The sequence below is a fragment of the Pan paniscus genome, chromosome 9 (assembly GCF_029289425.2).
Source record: "Pan paniscus chromosome 9, NHGRI_mPanPan1-v2.0_pri, whole genome shotgun sequence".
Taxonomy (NCBI): domain Eukaryota; kingdom Metazoa; phylum Chordata; class Mammalia; order Primates; family Hominidae; genus Pan; species Pan paniscus.
The window spans coordinates 94,352,663-94,372,465 of NC_073258.2; the positions used below are offsets into that span (position 1 = coordinate 94,352,663).

General features: G+C 42.8%; 1 protein-coding gene across 8 annotated transcripts in view; it reads right to left on the reverse strand.

Moving 5' to 3' along the window:
* The window catches only part of SMCO4 (single-pass membrane protein with coiled-coil domains 4), a 300,612-nt gene that overhangs the window by 250,614 nt on the left and 30,195 nt on the right, over positions 1-19,803 (reverse strand). For 7 of the 8 annotated variants that reach the window (XR_010113376.1, XR_010113377.1, XR_010113378.1 and 4 more), the window contains exon 2: positions 5,657-5,729. The exons of the other annotated variant lie outside the window; for it this stretch is intronic. The gene's annotated coding sequence lies outside the window, so the exon portion shown is untranslated. The remainder of the gene's footprint in view (positions 1-5,656; positions 5,730-19,803) is intronic. 8 annotated transcript variants of the gene reach the window in all.

Consider the following 19,803-nt stretch of genomic DNA (forward strand, 5'->3'; position numbering starts at 1 on the left):
GAATGTGTTCATGTGTTCCCCACTGTCAACAAAACAGGGTACAGATAGGACCTGGCTTTCAACATCTCTGTGCTGAGCCCAACCCTGACCTCTGACATCGCATCATGCACGGCTGTTCTGTCTGCACACAGTGGGAGAACAAGCCAAACTCTTGCCCACTTCCAAGCCTCCTTATCTTGGCCTGCTTTACTTACTTGCTGGATGATACAAGACTGTCCCTCTCGCCAATGCTGCCCAAGCCAGAAGTCTGGGGATCTCCTAGACACCACCCCTCTCTGTCATTCTCTACATCAGATTGTTCTCCCTTATCCTAAACATCTCTCAGACATACCCCTGTCTCCTTCCCCACAGCCCTCATCTTTATTGATGAGGAAATTGTGATAGCCTCCTCCACTGTTTCTCTGCCTTCACCTTACTGCTTTCTCAAGCCTTAAGTAATGCAAACACTCCTGAGTCCTTTCGAAACCACTGTCCATGGAGGCAAGGCAAGGGATGCCACCCTTGCTCATCTCACATATTTTCCCCTTAGCAGGAAAAAATAACGTGGTAGTAACATTGAAGAATCACCAGAGAAGCAAATGTGGGAGACAGAGACATCTTTTGCAAAGGGATATAGATGATGCATCTAAATTTCATACCTGTTTTAAAGTCTAGTTATCATAAACTTTGAAGCCAAAACACATTCCTAGCATAAATATGCATCACTTCAGAGTGCAGGGTTAACAACCAACCAAAAAATGTTAACCAAATAACAAGAAAGCCAAGTTAACAGTATAATTAGACCTCTAGATTCCCAGCAACTTTTAGTTGCTGTCACAAATTCAAGACCTCACTGACGTTGCACTGTCAGAGTGCCATTTCCAAACCAGCAGGAATCCAACTGCCTGTGTCCATGCTCAGCAGGCACCTGGAATGCACCACTGCTGAGCATGGCAACCCAGGGGAGTACAATCATCCAGAAACTCCAGCAGGGCACTAACTTAACACCAATCACATGTCAGTCACTTAGCAACATCCAGCCTACAGTCATACCTAAAATGTGCAAGTCTCTGGAATTTTAAGTCTCACACCCATTAGAACTAATAAAAGGACTTGCATATCTGAATCAGATCACTGACTTTCAGGAGAAGTCTTAGTACAGACCATGCCTACAGAATCCCTATTGTAAAAGACAAACCCGGTCCAGTAACTCCCTAGTATTTAATTCTACAGTGGCATTCCACTGCCTTTAGAATAAAATCCAAATCCCTTGCCTAACCTGGTCCCCAAGGAAGGACCTGCATGATCTGGCTCCTGCCGACCTTTTGCACTCAACTCCCACCCCACCGTGCCCTCCACCACAGCAGCGACCCTCCTCAGTGTTCTCTGGCATGCCACACCCTTGCTGACCTCCCAGGCCTTTATCCATGCAACTGTCTGAAATGCCCTTTGCACCCCTATTCTCCCAAGCTTTCCTTCTGCTTGGCAAAAAAGTAACAAGCAGTTGGTACTTGACATCTCTTTCAAGACCCATCTCAAGGGTCACATGACTTTCCACCCCCCAGGGTGAGTGAGGGGCCATCTCTGTGTTCCCAGGACTCTGGGTAATAAACTCTATCACAACGCTCATCACACTATTAAAATCACCTTTGCTGGTATTCCCATTACAAACTTTGCTGTAACTCATCAGGCCACAGTGTACCAAACATCCAGCTGGAGTTTCAATATTACCATTAATTACCTTGGGGAAGGCCTGAGAATGGAGAGTATCATGCCTAAGATGAAATTCAGGTACGTGCTTTTCAGATGTGTGCACGGCAGCACACGCAGGACCTCCGACACACACAGGAGTAAAGCTCAAGACTAAGGAAAACAAATCGGCTTCAAGATAGGAAAAACATATTTAAAAAGGAAAGCTGTATGCTAATATTTAGCTTTCTTTTTCCCTTGTATAATAGAATGCCAGTCTTTTCTTGTACCAACCTAGAACCAAGTTTCATTCAAGATTTCCTGAGCTAAAATGCTGTTGCACATTTTTATGTCAAAATATGTGGGTGGGGGATGGGGAGGTTGCTTGGGGAGTAGCAAGGAGTATTGCAATTTCAGTTGATTACTTATTGGCTATTAACTTATTAAGGTTACAAATGAAATAGTGGTCCACCTCTGTGTTCTAGGAGTTGTTATTCTGGTGTTTGGAGGAACAAATCACTCCTTGTTCCATTTCCCAGAACACAATATTCATTCTAAGTACACCTTTGAGAGCCTGAGTTATTTTATTGCATTTGGAAAATTGAAGTCACTGCAATCTTCCAAGGAAGTCAAGAGTGAAGGGGAGAATGTCTCACAAGCTACAACAACATGGTGCCAACAATGCTGTGCCTCTGTAGCCAGGCCTGGGGCCCAGACAGTGCAGTCCACTCCATGGGCTGCACTGGGCTTATGTGTTTCATCAAGTGCAGGATGAGGTCACCAACAGGTTTCAAGCAAGGGAATGACATGATTTGACAAGAATTTTTAAAGATTGCTCTGGGTCCAAAGTGATGAGAGGAATAGAAGAAAAGGGGAAGCAGGCAGGGCAGTCAGTTAAGAGGCTTTGGCAGTCACCTGGCAAAGGACGATGTTGGCTTGGACTTGGGGGCGGATACAGGAAGGCCATGGATGAATTCAAGATCTACTTTAGGAGAGGCATCATTAGGATTTGGTGATTTGGGGGAAGAAAAAGATGAGTATTAACAAATGAGGTACCAGTTTCCGGCCTGATAAAGTGAGTTAACAACTACGTACCTTAATAAGATGGGGGAAGGGAGGAGGCCTAGAAGGGGACTATGGTAGAAGTAGACCAAGAGTTAAAATCTGGACACAGTAAGCTTGAGGTGCCCATGAGATACCAAGTTTGCTAACTGCCATAAAGGGTGTAAGAATGCTATAGAACACAGAGGAGTCCTGGGGCCAGCCTCAGAGGTGACCCCTGTCCATCCTCTCATGGTGTCGGAGGTCCTGCCACTGTGCCAATTCAAGGTGGGCACAACCACTGAGGAGCACCTGGAACCCCACTCAGCCAGGACACATGAGGGTAGCCTCTATGAGGATCCTCACTAATGCAGATCCAGCTTTGGGGTTAAGAAAACAATAACCTTAACAGTAAAATGGTGCTTGCATCATGCCGCAACTAAAAGTAAAATGTGAAGCCTGTTTCCTTTGATTACAAGCATCACGATAGGCTTGCAGATTTCTCGATACTGATGCTTCAGATTCCCAGTAAAAGGGTGTTGGTATCTGGTCCTGGGCCCCAATGCTGATACTATGGGGAGTAACCTGTTTGGGGGATTCCAGGTTAGAGTTTCCCACAGGAAAATGTTAATCTAAGAGAGTATCAGAGGAAGGTCTCTCAACATAAAAGGACCAGAGATGGTGGCCTGTTTTAGGAAAACAACAATTCACTGAAATCACATCCTGCTTTTAATAGCCCCCCTTCTAGAATAGAAGCTGGTTTTTTATTATGATGGTTCTATTTTCCCATTTCCCCATCAAAGGACAAATCAAAATGTCACCTGACAATCCACTCTTTCATTAAAAGTTGAGCAATTTTTTAAAAATCACAGTTAACTAAACAATTCCACATGGCAATAAAGCACTGTGCTCTGCTGCCTTGACTGATAGAAACCATTTGCAATGATTTAAAAGAGAAGGAAGCGAAAGAACATCATCAGACACAGCTGAATTAAGCTGATCAAACCTGTTAGTGTCTTCCAGTTTACTCAGAGTAAGACAATGCAGCATTCATGTAAGCTAATTAAATTTCTTGTATTTAAATTAGCCTTAACAAAAACAAAACTTTCAAGACTGACTGGAAGGTCTCAGGAGGAACATATCTGCTTTTTCAAGAAAGCTGTCTGGCTGAGGGTGGAGGGAGCACCAGGGTCAGACTCTCAACAGAAGGTCAAGACTCCCCTCCCTCAAAGGAACACTGAGGGTAGGGAAGAGAGGGAAGAGACGGTTCTGTGACACTGTTAGTTTGCCATGGCTTCCAAAGGGGGGTACCAAGATCAGATGGTTGGGGGGAACTGAACCCCATTCACATCAGTTCATGATGTTATGCAAGACATTGAACTTCTGAGCTTATTTCCCAACTTTGAAAATGAGAAGTTACCACTTGCCTCTGCCTGCTTCCCAGGACTGGTGGGAGAAGAAAATCTGCCGACGTGTGTCAAAGCACCTTGCAAAAGAGAAAGCACTCTACAAATGTGAGAGACAGTTGCTGGTTACTGTTAGGCAGAAAGGGCTGAGTCAAGTCTTCCAAGATGATGGTGACCAATTAAACTGATTTTCTTTTTTTTGAGAACTGTCAGTTGATTATTTATTTTGTATAAAAGTTACATTGAAAGAAGAGGTTGAAAAGTCAAGTATACTAGATTTGCACACACTTGCGAAGTCTCACAGGATTCAACCACTTGGATAATTTCTTAATTGATAACAGGATATACATATTAAAAGCCTCACACTGAAGCCCAATACACATGTCAAACCCAGACAACAATGCGCAGATGAATATGCAAAACAATCTCTGGAAATTTGTATCTCTGGGAACACCCACAATCTATGCTTTGTCCCTCTGGCTATGATGCATAAACTCATAAAATTAATAAGAAACTTTTCTGGGATCTTTAGCAGTTACAGTAAACAGTTTGAGAAAAGGAACCTGCTGACTTGTTCATTTAAAGGACAAAGGTTGGGGGCAGGGAGGTGGGTTAAGACACAAAGTCACTGAGTGAAGCAGTCGAGAGCATGGCACAGATGGAGAAGGTGATCCACCTGTGCAGCAGATAGGAGGGGCTACAACCACAGCGAGACCTAAAGCCCCCCACATGCAACCCCCACTCACACCCGCCACAAGCGGAGAGGGGGGCTGGGGAGCTGTGCTCCAGTGACCACTGGCATCCAGCTTTGCCTGTCACCTCCCTCCCCACTTCTGGATTCCTGCTCTTAACATGGGCCCAAAATCAAATGTGAAAAAAAAGTATCAGATACAAAAGCTTTGCTATTAGCTTCATTTCACCAATAGCCAAAGGACACCTGGAGAAGATCAGGAATTTCGGATGAATGCTCAAAGATCATAATGTATTTAAGAATGATTTCCAGTACAGGCCCAGTAAGGGAGGCGTGGTGGGGGTACAATGTGGGTCCACACAGGAGCAGGCCTCTTGTGGAGAGGCTCCTTCATGAGTCATTCGAGAAACATTTATGGAATACCGACTGTGTCCCAGGCACAATTCAGATGCACCCTTAAGCAGCTTACTGGGGAAAACACAAAAACAGGCAAGGAGAATAAAGCGTGGAAGTAAGTACTATGATGGGGGGTGTGTCACAGACCTCTACCCGACTGGCCAAGAGAGGAAGGGTGAGACCATCAGGGGAAGGGCAAACGAGAACACAAACATCACAGGAAGGAGAAAGTGTCGTGGGGGTTCAACAGCAGGAGAAATCACCCGCAGCCTGGAGGAGATCCTCCACAAAGGACAAAGGTGGCATTTGATAAAGATCTTGAGGGATGAAGAGGAACTTGGCCAGGCAGAGAGAAGGGGTAAAATATTACACACAAAACTAGGCATATGAGAGAAATGACTGGGACAGTAACCTCTCCCCAGACAATGAGTTTCCCTTATAAGAGAATGTTTACCTTTTCTTCAACTTCAAGAATCGTTGATTAATTTCAGCAAACTGATTTCCAGTACAGGTGACTTGAGTTATTCCTGTTGAGAAATTAGAAGAAAGGGTATAATAGCTGCTGGGGAGGTATCCCTCCACAGACTCCTTTTTTGGAACCCCCTCAGCCCATGCTGAGAGGGCAGTCACACGGTTCCCCTCTCCCAACTGGCTTAGGGATAGACACTTGTCACCGCCCTGCTCCAGAAGGGCAGACAGACAGATACACTGGCACATGTGTGCATGTGCGTGATGGACAGGACCAAGCAGCCCCTGCGTGGAGTTAGAGGGGCCTTCCCACTCCTGTGCCCAGCAGGCAGTCAAGCTTTGCTTCCTGTATTCCTGGGATTTCTACAACAAACTCGCTGCCAACTTAAGCCGCCATGAGACCATGGCTGTTCCCTGCAATCAAAAATCACTGATTTAAAAATGAAGGATACAGGTTTGGGATTAGAAAAAGAAACAAACGTGGAAGGTGAAGGAACAGAGGCTTTTAAACCAAAGCCTTGGGAAAAATAAAAGATGAGAAAGTGACCCAGGCATCCGAACTACCGTCCCATAACATCAGAGGGGAAAGGAAGAGAGATGTGTGATAGCCACAAAGGACAGCCAACAAATTAACTCAAAACCTCAGTGGCATTAAATATTAAGTTGGAAGCCCAGATACTGGGGGAAAGGAGCTTTTAGTATGGGTATTACCCATAAAGCAAAATAAATAAGAGTTCCCTTGAAAGTAAAAAGGTGGGAGACTCCAAAAAGTGTCCATAACAAGCAAGACATAATTGAGTAATGGTACAATGCCTATCATTACTAAAATACGTAAAGATAAATCTTGGTTTACCGTGCTTTTTGTTTTGTTTCAAACAAACATTTCATTTCAAGGTATGGTGGGTCAGCAATCAGTGCTGAGTTCAGCTGGGCTTTTTCTTCTGGTCTTGCCTGGCTTATGTATGTGGCTATAGGCATCTGGTTGCTCCACTGGGCCAGATGGTCTCAGATGACTTTGTTCATGTTAGTGGTTGGTACTGGCTGCTGTGCTGCCTTTATATTCTCTTGCAGTAAATGTAAACAGTTGTTGTTTTTTTATTCCTAAAGAGCTTCACAGATGTATGCCCGACCTCTATCCTCGCCATATTTTTCCATTAGTTCCTGAGTTGGGCAATCACAAACTTACCTACTGTGGGGATTTAAGAACCTAATGTCTTGTAGCCTCTTCTACTAGGGAGCACTGATTTTGGTGAAGTCCAGAGATTAAGGTATGTAAAAGGGAGGGATGGGACACAGAACTGGAAAGGGGAAGGGAGTTGGTTATTCAGGAGTCACGAATGCCAAGTAAAGGAGTTTGGACTTTATCAAAGCAGCATGTAGTCTAGTCTCCATTCTCTAAGAGATAATTGCCATTCTGAAAATATGGAAAGTTAAAATTGGGCTCCAGAAGAAAAATATGACCTGAGTTAGAGGGTCTATAAAGACTGAAGCAGTCAGCTGGAAATTAAGTCATCAGCAAGCCGTGACCTCTACCCTTGACAGGGTTCTTTGCCTGCTGCTGTTGGCTCAGTAGCTGCAGCAAAGGCGCTACCAGTTTGCCCTAGTTTCTAGGCCTTCTGAGCAGCTTGTCGCCCCAGGGGCTCACTGGAGCATCAGCTTTCACTGAACAGGGTACAGAACAGCGACAGGGACACCAGCTGGCCTCCGAAGGGCAACTCTGCTATCTGCTCTCCCCAGATCTGGCCCTGTCTAAATATTCCAAGTAGCAGAGGCACCTGCTGCTCGTCCCAGACCTATAGCACTTCCTCTCACTAGGCCTCAGTTTCTTCATTCATAAAATGATAGAGACTAGATCAGTGGTACTCAACAGGAGTTCTGCAAACCAGTGCCAACTCTGCTGCTGGGTCATGACCAGATAAATACAGAAATTGGGAGTAAGCGCTCAGAAGCTTTTCTAGCAATATGAGAAAGAGAGAGCCAAGCACATCAACAGCAGAAGTGTCTCGGACAGGGCACAGACTACTAGTATATGAGTTTCCTGAGGCTGCCATAATTATCACTGGATGGCTTAAAACAAGAAATGTATTAGTTCTGAAGGTCAGAAGTCTGAAATAAAGAAACAGGCAATGCCATGCTCCCTCTAGAAGCCGTAGGGGAGAACTCGTTTGTCGCCGCTTCCAGCTTCTGGTGGCTTGGCATTCCCTGGCTTGTGGCCACATCATTCCGACCTCTGCCTCCATCTTGACATATGCCCTCTCCTCTTGGCACACTGCCTTCTCTTCTGTGTCAAATCTCCCTCTGCTTCTCTAAGAATATCTGTGATGGCACTTAGGGCCTACCAAATAATCCAGGATGATCTCATCTCAAGATCCTTACTTAGTCACATCTGCAAACCCCCTTTTTCCAATTAAGGTAACATTTATAGATTCCAGGGATGTTCTAATCTAAGCACATCTTTGGGGCCACCATTTAGCCAACTACGGCGGGTTTGGGTATTGTTGAATTTGTGCGTGACCTGCTGCACATGGTGTATACTGTACCTTTCCACTGGGGAAACACAGCCACCCTGTTTCTAAATAGCCTGGACAGCAATGGGCCAGATGACGTCAAATGTAGCAGGTTCCCTTGAGCACACACACTTGGAACCCCTGCTATGCCTCTCTATAGCCCAGAGGCCTGGGCTGCACAGGACCAGACTGCAATGGGCACCACCAAGAAAGGAGAGCAGGCTAGCAGGTGACCTAGGGGGCAAAGTACAGATGCAAACTGTTCCCTTAGCCTTTCCCACGGCTGATCTCCCAGATAATCTGGCAGGCAATGCAGGAGCTACCCCTTCCCCACCCCATACTCCTGTCCCTCACATGGCCTTAGTTGTAAAGTGATTACATTAATCTGTTTTCTGTTCAAATGTACCTCCCTCATCCCATCAAATGCTCAGTTTTAAATGTTCACATTTGAGAACAGAAGCAAAACTATGCTATTGAAGTCCCTGTAAACCTAGCATTACCCTGCTACTAACAACCTTTCCCCCAACAGCCCTCCCCCTACCCTCAAAAACACCCAGCAAGTTTCCAGGCTTCATAACAGAATGGAGAAGGCACTGGGGTGACTTCACAAAGCAAGGATTTCATTTTGTGTTAGAGGTTTTCTTGCATGGTCAGAATACTCCTCACTGAATGAAACACAAAATGTAGGGTCCCTATGCTGTACATTTCAGGCTTAAAGGGCAGACTATGTCAAAGGACCTCAGAGTATTGAAAATGGTAACATGCGATAACAGGTATGGCCATGGTAAAACAGGTACTCTCATCATTCAACTTTCTGGAAAGCAATTAAACAAATTCTCATTAAGTAGCTTAAAACTATACACACCCTTTGACATTGTAATTCCATTTCCAGAACTCTACACTAAGGAATAAAGTGGAACAAAATTTAATGCTACATGGCAACATCATACCTGAGATAAAAAATGAAAAAGAAACTTATCCAACAAAAGGACAGAATTAGACAAATTATGGTAGATTCATTTAAAAACTCTTATGCAGCCATTAAAAATGACATCTAACAAAGAATTGTTAATAAAAATTACAAATACAATACTAACAGCTACTCCTTACATAGGCCAGCCACTAACCTGAGCTTTTTAGGTGTTCTGTATATGTTAATCTTTGTAATTTGTATATCAACTCAAGGAGGTAGGTACTATTATTCCCATTTTACAGATCAGAAAGAAGAGGTACTGAGAGTTAAGGCACTTGCTCAAGATTAGATCCCACAGAGTCTGGCTCCAGAGTCCATTGTCTAGAACCCTGTAGAAGGCTGAATAATGGCCCCAGAGAGGTCAGGTCCTGTATCAGTCCATTTTCACGCTGCTGATAAAGACATACCCGAGACTGGGTAATTTATAAAGAAAAAGAGGTTTAATGGACTCACAGTTCCATTGTGAGGCCCCCCCCAACCATGGTGAAAGGCAAAAGGCATGTCTTACATGGTGGCAGACAAGAGATAATGAGAACCAAGCGACAGGGGCTTCCCTTATAAAACTATCAGATCTTGTGAGACTTATTCATTACCACAAGAACAGTATGGGAAAAACTGCCCCCATGATTCAATTATCTCCCAACAGTTCCCTCCCACAACACGTGGGAATTATGGGAGCTACAATTCAAGGTGAGATTTGGGTGGGGGGACACAACCAAACCATATCAGGTCCCAACCCTGAAACCTGGAAATGTTATCTTACGTGGAAAAATGGTCTTTGTAGACATGATTAAGTCAAGAATTGTGAGATAAAGCTGTATTCTTGATTATCTGGATTGGACCTAAATTCACATGCCCTTATAAGAAAGATAGATTACACACACACAAACACACAGACACACACTGTGAAAACTGAGGCAGATATACGAATGACAAGACCACGTGCCAAGGAATGCTGGCAGCACCAGAGGCTGGGAGAGCAAGGAGTGGAACAGATTCTCCCCTAGAGTCTGTGCACATGGAGCACGGTCCTGCCCATACCTTGATTTCAGACTTCTGGCTTCCAAAACTATGAGAATATATTTGCTATTTTAAGCCACTCTGTTTGTGGAAATGTATTACAGCAGCAACAGGAAACTAATACAAGTCCATGTTGCTCTCAACACAAGAAAAAGTATTCATATGTTAAATGGAATAAGAAGAAATCAAAATTTATACACAATGATCTTAATTATGCATATAAAAATACATGCAAATAAAACAAAATGTTTATAGTGATTATCTCTGAAGAAGGATTATGGGTAATTTTCAGCATTATGCCTTCTGCTATTTACCCAAATTTCTACAATTAGTCTGAATTATTTTTACAAAGAAAAAGTTATTTTAAAAGTAGGAATCCATGATATTTCTGCAACTCCAACTTAATCAAAGAAGATTAGAAATCAAGAGGTCCAAAAACTCAATGGGAATTTCCCTAATTCAATCTCAGAGCAACACCAAAAAATTTAGCAACCTGGATACATTTCATTCCCTAAATGACTCCACTCAACCCTTGGTCTCTTGAAAGCCTGTTGGTTTTCAGACTCTGGCAGGAAGATGATGTGGCTGAAGAAGTTTCAGGCTTCTTTGAAGAGGATAACCTGAAAAGGTAAATATTTTCCTGCTTATCTACCCATACAAGAGAAGGAATGAGAGATTTTTGTGCATTCCCAGAGCTCATCCAGCCCAAAGCCTGTGGCCACATGCCAAAACCAAAAGCACCAGTTAATAAACATGTAAATGTTTGATTTCTCTGTAGGTGACTTCACAGAATGAAACATCAAATCAAACACTGACCTAATCTTCTTACAAAAGTCCTGACTCCAAGGCTATTCTGTCGCAAAACCCCCCTGCTATCATCTGCCCAGGAAGCCACCAGACCACAGGCCAATTTTACTGTATCAACATCATGCCCTTTGATTAAATATATTCATACAAATAGTATATTAACATTTTCCCCAACGTGTGGGCAGTACTGGATCAAAACAGAAAGATGTGTTTTTCTGTTTTGCATGGTGGGGAAGGGAAGAGTCACTGGATCCGTCCAAAATGGGGCCAGGTCAGAGCAAGGGGGTGCAGGAAATGCATGTGAAATGATTTTATTCAGTCCCCCTGTACAGCACAGTGAGTTAGGGCAGTGGGTGAAGAAACCACAGTGTAGGGTTTGTCTTTCAGTCCAGGTTTTTCTAAGTATGTTTATGCATTCTTCATGCAGTCTATCAATATGTACAAGTACCTATTAAACATGAGGCACTAAGAGAAAGTTGTCTCACGCTGTTAACAGATCATGTCTTCAACATGCTACACTCTCAGATGATGCAGCTGGGCAAATGGACATCTTTACTGATCTTCAGCAGTCTGGATCACAGAGCTGCTAGCAGTGGCAGAACGTTGAGAGGAAGACCTAAATGGGCCTGGCAGAGCTTTGAAAATGAGTAAAACAAAAAACAAATGATTTAGCACTGTCTACTTTCCTACACACCATTCACATAACAGTTCTAATTTCAGTAACTACTTCATTAATGTCTGTACCTCCCACTTAATCATCTACTCCATATAAAAAGTATAATTAACACTTTCCCCAACTCTGTTTTTTTTCACTTGCTATTGTATTACCCAACCTAGCAGTGTCTAACTTTAAGAAGTATTCATTACATATTTGAGGTATAAATTATTGCAAGAATGAATATAGGTCATCAGTTTCCTCATCTGTAAAAATGAAAAGGCCAGACTATGTGATTATTTCCCAAAGAAAATTCCAAGAAACCTAATTTTATGACTTACGCCAAAAAAAGAAGTTTCACAAGTTATTCAGCTTTGGAAATGCTACATTCTATAGCCTCCCATTCCCCTTAAAGATTCACAATATATACCTTATACAACAAAGGATCTTGAAAATCCTTCAATCAAAAATGTATTTGAGCATTCCCAAATCTAGCTGACCACAGATGCCCATTCATCAACACTTACTGATATCACAGAGAACCAATGTTCTAAGGAAACCATGGGAAATACTAACCTAAACTCTTCGTTTGTTAAAAAAGAAAAATGTATTAAGCCCTTGCAATGATGATGATGTTGATGATGATGATGATGATGATGAAAATAGCTACCATTTAGCAAGTGATTAGCTGTGCCAGACATGGTACTTGGTGCTCCTGCCCACCAAGATAAATATGAAACCTGGCCCATAGTCTACAGTCCACTGGATGAAATCATTGCACACGATTATAACCAGAAATGCTGAATATACACACGTGTGCATTTATACACACATACACACCTATACATGTGTAGATGTATAAATATGTGTGAATATGCACACACACACACGGGGAGGGAGAGGTGGTGGTGAAGATGAATGTTCCGGGTAGAGGGGGCATGGAACCAAGATATGGAAAGCGAGAGAATCTAGAGCATGCAGATGAATGATGGGCAGTTTAGTCTTACCCACTGGTTTTTGAAGTGTGGCCCAAGACCTTTTCTGGGAGTCCCGCCAGGTCAAAACTATCTTCAACTGTGTTGACACTTACATTGCTGGTGCAAAAGCAATAGCAGGTAAAACAACTGGTGGCTTAGCATAAATCAAGGCAGTGGCATCTCACTGTATCAGTGGTCATTATATTCTCTACTGCCACACACACAGCTTTTTTTTTTTTTTTTGAGATGGAGTCTCGCTCTGTCGCCCAGGCTGGAGTACAGTGGCACGATCTCGGCTCACTGCAACCTCCACCTCCCAGGTTCACACCATTCTCCTGCCTCAGCCTCCAGAGTAGCTGGGACTACAGGTGCCCGCCACCACGTCTAGCTAATTTTTTTTTTTTTTTTAGTAGAGACGGGGTTTCACCATGTTAGCCAGGATGGTCTCGCTCTCCTGACATCGTGATCCAACCGCCTCGGCCTCCCAAAGTGCTGGGATTACAGGCATGAGCCACCACGCCTGTCCTTAGCTAAGTGTGTCCTTGATGAAGCAGTAAAATTATTAATTTCATTAAATATTGATTCTTGAGTACACATCTTTTTAACATCCCATGTAACAAAATGTTAAGCGCACTCATTCAGCACTTCCGCTGCAGGCCAGAGTGCGGTGGTTGTCTTTGGGAAGAAAAAGTACTTGTGTGGCTGAGCTGCAAGCTTAGCCACTGTTTTTCACAGAACACCATCTTTCCTTGAAAGAATGACTGAGAAAAACTATGATTACTCAGATTTGGGTATTTATAGACACTTTGTCAAAAATAAATACAGTGAGCCTGTTATTTCAAGGAAAACTGACAGTATTTGTTGCTAAAGACAAATTTTGGGCTTTCAAGCAAAAATTAAAACTTCGGGGCCGGGTGCGGTGGCTCACGCATGTAATCCCAGCACTTTGGGAGGCCGAGGCGGGCAGATCACCTGAGGTCAGGAGTTCAAGGTCAGCCTGAACAACATGGTGAAACCCTATCTCTACTAAAAATACAAAAATAAGCGTGATGGTGGGTGTCAGTAATCCCAGTTACTTGGGAGGCTGAGGCATGAGAATCACTTGAACCCGGGAAGCGGAGGTTGCAATGAGCTGAGATTGTGGCACTGCACTTCAGCCTGGGGGATAGAGACTCTATCTCAAAACAAATAAACAGAACTTTGGAAAACCTGTATCCAGTATTTTCAGCTTTAGAGCATCTCAATACTTAAAGACTTTTCAGATGAGAATGGCAATGACATTAACAAATGTGACATGTTGATATTTTTCTAAACGGTGGTATTAAATGTGATATTTTGATATTTTCCAAATGACTAATGATGCATGATGTTACAAAATGATGTGTAAAAGATCCTTTCAATGGATGTGATAGGACAACAGACTTTAATGTAACAGCATTATGAAAAGTTCATTGATTGGTTTCAGATTCTATGTTGCAACAAACCTTTACACCTGGGTCAAGTTCTGATATAGTTTCAAAGACTACCCACAATTAACTGAAAGGGCTATTAAAACACTCCTCCCTTTTCTAACTACATGTCTGTGTAAGGCTGGATTTTCTCCACATAGTTCAACGAACACAACATACTGCAACAGAATGAATGCAAAAGCATTTATGAGACTCCAGCTGTCTTCCATTAAGAGAGACATTAAAGAGATTTGGGAAAAAGTAAAACAATGTCACTCTTCTCACTAAATGTTTGTGCTTTGGAAATATTTACTTTTCATTAAAAATGCTACTTTATGTTATCATATATCATATAATGGGTTTATTGTTATATTTAAACAAGTTTATAAATATTTTTAAATTTCTTTAATTTTAATTTCTAACACAGTAAATATTACTAGATACAATCTATACAAACAAAAGCTCTTAGGGGAATCTCACTAATTTTTAAGAGTTACATAAAGGGGTCCTGAAACCAATTGTGGAGAACTGCTGAGCTAGTGTCGTAGTGGGCAGGTGAAGGGAGGGGGACACCACTGGTCTCCAACACTGGGATGGGGCATTCAGAGCTGATCTTCAAGAGCCTATGAAGGGTGCTGAGTACCAAAATGGTATGGACAGATTTGCCTTTTAGAAAAAGCAAGGACAGCATAAAAGTGCCTCTGCTCCATGAACATATGATTCTGAAAACAAGTAAGTATGATAAGAAGTCAAACTGTAGGGCATTGAAGGTCCATTATTACAACCTAAAAAATGAAATACAAATTTCTATAAAAGAGCAGGAAGAGAAGAATATTAAAATGTAATGATTTAAGAAAGAAGAAAAGCAGGGTCTTGCCAAATAGAACTGCAACTGAATGGAATTCTGCAAAATGAGGGAAATCATTAGTAACAAAGTGCAGGGCTTTAAACATCTAAAGATGCCAGAATCAAGATGCATTTCAGGCAAGTCTGGAAAATAAAAATAAAGGAGTCAGCAAAGAGCAATAAACTACAGCAGTAAAGAGGGAAAATGAATGCAGCCCAGAAAAGATGAACAGAAGCAGTTAGAAATAAAAAGAAGTAGTGAGGAGAGAAAATTGGTTCCTATTTCCAGAGCATGGACTCTATCCAATCAGCACACACTCCACCACTGGAGGTGGGAAAAGAAGGAGCAGGAAACACTTCCAGAGCAAAGTAGACCTCTGCAGAGCCTGGACGAGCAGACCCACTGAGCAATGACCTCATCTAGGTAAAACTGGGTTATACCAATCAAGAACAGAGGCCATATAGAAGAGACAAGAGACAACTATTAAAAATTGCTCATGGCCAGGTGCAGTGGCCCATGCCTGTAATCCCAACACTCTGGGAGGCGGAGGTAGGCAATTTACTTCAGCCCAGGAGTTTGAGACCAGCCTGGGCAACATGGTGAAACCCTGTCTCTACCAAAAAAAAAAAAAGTTAGCTGGGCATGGTTGCATATGCCTATAGTCTCAGATACTCGGGAGGCCAAAGCAGGAGGATCGCTTGCACCCAGAAGCTCAAGGCTGCAGTGAGCTATGATTGCACTGCTGTACTTTAGCTAAGCAACAGAATGAGACCCTGACTCAAAAATGAAAAAAAAAAAAAAAAAAAAAGTTGCTCACAAGGGGCTTACAAACAGCCATCATTTTCTAAGTCAAAGCAATTATGGGAATGCAAACTGGTACAACCACTATGGAAAACAGTGTGGAGATTCCTTAAAGAACTAAAAGTAGGACCACCATTTTATCCAGCAACCCCACAATCCCAGTATCTACCCAGAGGAAAAGAAGTCATTATATGAAAAAGATACTTGCACATGCATGTTTACAGCAGCACAATTCGCATTTGTAAAAATATGGAACCAGCCCAAATGCCCATCAATCAACAAGTGGATAAAGAAACTGTGCTATACATATACCATGAAAGACTACTGCGTCATAATAAAGAATGAAATAATGGCATTTACAGCAACCTGGACGGAACTGGAGATCATTATTCTAAGTGAAGTAACTCAGGAATGGAAAACCAAACATCCTATGTTCTCACTCATAATTGGGAGCTAAGCTATGGGTGCAAAGGCATAAGAATGATGCATAAGAGTGGACTTTGGGGACTTGGTGGGGAAAGGATGGGAGCAGAGTGAGGGATAAAAGGATACACACTGAGTATAGTGTACAATGCTCAGGTGATCAGTGCACCAAAATCTCAGAAATCACCATCAGAGAACTTATTCATATAATCAAACACTACCTCTTCCCCAAAAACCTATTGGAATAAAACTAAAAAAGCAATTAAAAGACTAGTTATAACTAAAAGAGAAGGAGGTCCTATAGAGAACTCCAAACAGGAGACCGCGTCAAGTTTCTCAAACTCTCTGGACTACAGTTTCCTCTTGCATAAAATGGGGAGTCCACCACCTACTTGACAAGGTTGGTGTGAGCATCATGGACTCTGAGTACAGGTCTGGCGAAGGGCAGATGCTCAACAAATGAAAGCTGCAATTAGTATTACCCTAGTTATGACCGCAGGGCCAAAGTGGGACCTACAGTTGTCACTGCACTAGCCTAGGCCAGAAAGCTCTCCAAGCTCAAATGTCAAGGTTTCAACAATCACCAATGTGTGAATGTAAGAAGGAATTTGAATGGCTTTGGCCTTAGGGCTACAGTCACTCTGCTGATGAAAAAACTGCCCTTGACCAACCAAGGCCTGGATCTAAGTGGAAAGGCACACTGCCAAGCACAAGGAGATCCAAGAAAGAAGAGATTTTTAAAAAACAGTCACTTTTCCTGAACAGCCAACACTGCCATGCCAGGGACCTTTTACACACTATTATCTCCCAATTGTCGAAAGCAGCCCAGATGTAGGCTTGTATGCTGTTACCACCCACCCCCAGCCCCACTGCACCCCACCGCAGTTTTATGGACCAGGAAGCTGTCTCATGGCTGAATTGCAAAGAAGTGGTGTAGTCAGGTCCTCCACCTCTTGATCTGCAGCTCAGGACTCCTTCACTACCACACTGCTCAGCCCACAAGGACTAAGGGCCTGCCCAACAGATGTAAGCCAGCAGCTCTTCATCTAGTTAGAGCAGCACACTGGGGATCCACAGATTAAAAGACAAAAACAGGCCACTGCAGTGGCTCATGCCTGTAATCCCAGCACTTTGGGATGCTGAGGTGGGCGGATCACTTGAGGTCAGGAGTTAAAGACTAGCCTGGCCAACATGGTGAAACCCCATCTCTACTAAAAATACAAAAATTAGCCAGGTATGGTGGCAGGCACCTGTATACCCAGCTACTGCGGAGACTGAGCCAGGAGAATCACTTAAACCCAGGAGGCAGAGGATGCAGTGAACCAAGATTACACCACTGCACTCCAGCCTGAGAGACAGAGCAAGACTCCGTCTCAAAATGGGACAAAAACAAAAAGCCCACTCAAAAGATTTTGACCCACCCACAGAAATAAACATGTCCAATTAAAAAAAAAATGCTTTCTAGAAAGGTAAGACAGGAAGAAGAAAGGACTATTTTGACAGGGATAGACGATTCAGCCAAAAATGAGACCCCTCCCTTCCTTCACCTCCCACAGCTAATCAAACACCCAGTTAGGTTTTCCCTGACTGGCATGCCAGACGCTGCCCTAGGGACTGAGGATGCAGGCCAGCCTTTGTGCCCCTGAAGTCAGCAAGGAACTACAGCAGGTCCTCAAATAGCATCACTGCATTATAACGTTGATAAAAAGAAAAAAAAAATCAATTCCCAGCTGGGGCCACTGTCTGTGTGGAGTTTGCACATTCTCTCCATGTCTGTGTGGGTTTTCTCCAGGTACTCTGGTTTCCTCTTACATCCTCTACAAATACCTAACTTGAACATCCCAAAGATGTTGGAGTTAGGCACTTATGTGTCTAATGGTCCCCATCGGAGTGGATGTGAGCGCACCTTGGAATGAAACTGTGTCCTACGCAGGGTGCGCTTATCACCTTGTGCCCTGAGCTGCTGGGAGAGGCTCCAACCACATGCTACTCTACACTGGAATAAGCAGGTTAGAAAATGGATAAATGAATGAATACAAATTATTGTCAAACAAAAATTCATAAAGTATAATCATACAAATGCAGGACATTAACAATGTGGTCTGAAAGTGCTCAGTGAGCTGCCATATTCGTAATTGTTTTTAAACTGCACGGTAGGAGGAGATGACCCTGGTAATTTTCATTTTGTAAACATGACCACCCTCACTCACTGATCCACCAAAAACTGGGTCAATAGTGATCTCACTTGTTCTTATTAATTTTTCTTAAATGTAGGTATAGCTCCCATTTACTTCAGTGTTTAGTATTAGAAGTGTTTGGGGTCTTTATTTAGAAGTTTGGTGATATTTCTGTGCCAGAAATATGCAATAGGAATTTAACTCTTGTTTACATCAATTAGCCTTCATAAAATTGGTTTCATTATACATGGTTTCACTTCAAGTCATAGTTTCCAAGAACCCATGTATGAGGTTAAATGAGGACTTAGTGTACAGTCACGCACCACATAATGATGTTCTGGTGAACAAAGGACTGCATATATGACAGCAGTCCTCTAAGATTATAATGAAGCTGAAAACGTCCTATTGTCCAATGATGTCATGGCCATCATAAAACCGTAGCACAAAGCATTATTCCGTGTTTGTGGTGATGCTGGCATAAGCATACCTACTGCACTGCCACACGAAGAGTGTACAATGATGTCCCAGGCCTTCATATTCACTCACCACTCAGCCACTGACTCACCCAAAGCAGTTTCCAGTCCTGCAAGCTCCATTCATGGCAAGTACCCTATACAGGTATATATTTTTCAAATCTTTTATACTATATTTTTATTGTACCTTTTATATGTTTAGATACACAAACGCTTACCATTGTGTTATAACTGCCTACAGTATCCAGTGTAGCAACATGCTGTAAAGGTTTGTAGCCTAGGAGCAATAGGCTATAACCACATTGTCTAGGTGTGTAGTAGGCCATACCATCTAGGTTTGTGTAAGCACACTCTACGATATTCACACAACAAAACTGCCTAATGATGCATTTCTCAGGATGTGTCCCTGTCATTAAGTGAGGCATTGACCGTATATCTTGGTGGCTCCAGTAAGTGCTGTGAAAGGGTACTACAATACAATACAGGGCAATACAGAGTACTATGGGGGCAGGTCATGAAGGGGCCTAACTAAGTCTGAAAGGCCAAAGGCAAAGGCCCTGAGGTGTTTCAAAGCCTGGCACATCTAGAAGCTGAAAGGCAGTGGGGCAAGAGGATGGTCAGCAGGCCTGAGAGGTGTGGGGAAACCAGATTACACAGGGCCTTATGACCAGACTTTATACTATCCTAAGAGCATGGGACCCATCAATAGTGAAGAATCATCCAACTTGCATTTTATAAGCCTATTGTGGCTGCAGTGTGGGGGCTGGAACACTAATATTCTCTGTGACCCTGGGCCAGCTTCTCAAATTCTCTGAGTTTCAGTTCCCTCTTTTGTAAAATAAGGATAAGCATAATGGTGCCTACTATATAGGTTGTTGTGGGAGATAAATAAGTCAATATATGTGAAGACCTTAGCAATGTTAGCCTTTTTTTGTATGTGAAACTATTATACACAAACACAAGTTTGACAAAATAAAACTCAAACTTAAACTACATGTAATTTACTCTAATGTCTCCCATTCTAC